Here is a 1530-nt window from a genome sequence, read left to right on the forward strand (position 1 = left end):
GTGAAGTAACTCAGGAATGGAAAACCAAATACCATATATTCTCACTTGTAAGTGAGAGCTAAGCTATGAGGACATAGAGACATGCACAGTGATGTAATGGACTCTGAAAACTCAGAAGTGAGTGCGCGGGTGGGGAGTGTGCGATAAAAAACGACACACTGGGTAGGATGCACACTCCTTGGGTGGTGTGTGCACTAAAATCTCAGAATTCATCATTATACAATTCATTCACATAACCAAACATAACTGGTACCCCCAAAGCTACTGAAATTTTATAACATGAATAATAATTTAAAAAGAAACATCTCCCTTTCTGCCTCCACTGCCGCCATGGCAACCATGAGAAACTTGTGGTGAAGGGGGGCAAAAAAAAGGAAGCAGATTCTGAAGTTCACTCTTGATTGCACCCACCCCATAGAAGATAGACTCATGGGCGCTGCCAATTTTGAGCAGTTTTTGCAAGAGAGGGTCAAAGTGAACGGAAAAGCTGGGAAACTTGGTAGGGGGTGTGATGACCATCGAAAGGAGCAAGAGCAAGATCACCGTGACATCTGAGGTGCCTTTTTCCAAAAGGTATTTGAAATATCACACTAAAAAAGATTTGAAGAAGAATAGTCCACATGTGATTGGTTGTGCATAGCTGCTAACAGCAACGAGAGTTTTGAATTACGTTACTTCCAAATTAACAAGGACGAAGAGGAGGAAGATGAGGATTAAATTTCATTTATCTGGAATATTTTGTATGAGTTCTTGAATAAAACTTGAGAATGAAAAACAAAGAAACCTCTTTTCTTTTTTCTTTTTTTTCAGACAGGGTCTCTCACTCTGTCACCCAGGCTGGCACACAGGGGTATAATCACAGCTTACTACAGCCTCGACTTTCCAAGCTCCTACCATCCTTCCACCTCAGCCTCCAGAGTAGCTGGGACTACAGGTGTGTGCCACCACACCCAGCTAAGTTTTTATTTTATTTTTTTGTAGAGACAGGGTCTTGGTATGTTGTCCAGGCAGGTCTTGAACTCTTGAACTCAAGCCATCCCCCTACCTCAGCCTCCTAAAGTGCTAGGATTACAGGAGTGAGCCACTACGTTCAATCTCAAAAAAACTTAATATTAACCCATCGAGTTGCCCCCTCCTTTTCCTTCCCCCAACAGAGACATCCATCCACATTCACGCTTCACTGGCTCACTTTCTCCAGCTCTAACTTCTGTGCCTTGCGTAGTAGCCCCTATCCATCTGTGCAGAGTAGGCTAGCCTTGCCCAGCGCTCACTGAGAGCTCTCCAGCGTGGGTTTTCCTGCTACCTCTGGAAATCCTCTCTTGTGCCAAAGGGAGAAGACAAGGAGGCTTTGTACAGCTCAGGCCCTCCCAGCCACTGAGGCTCTTTTAACTGGGCTGTCTTTGACCTCACCTCTCTCCCCAGAGAGATGACCAGTCCCTATTTCCTGTTTCCTTTGGCCCCTTGCCTTTGGGCCTGGGTCGGGAGAGCAAGCCCCTGCCAGATTCCCCACCACTTGTGCCCTGGCCCAGC

General features: G+C 45.9%; 1 pseudogene; it reads left to right on the forward strand.

Annotated features, from left to right (window-relative positions):
* The first annotated feature begins 330 nt into the window (after positions 1-330).
* LOC135273953 (large ribosomal subunit protein eL22-like) lies at positions 331-717 on the forward strand (annotated as a pseudogene).
* Positions 718-1530: the final 813 nt, after the last annotated feature.

Source organism: Aotus nancymaae, unplaced genomic scaffold (genome assembly GCF_030222135.1).
Source record: "Aotus nancymaae isolate 86718 unplaced genomic scaffold, 86718_ANA_hifiasm-v0.15.2.pri h1tg000010l, whole genome shotgun sequence".
NCBI lineage: Eukaryota > Metazoa > Chordata > Mammalia > Primates > Aotidae > Aotus > Aotus nancymaae.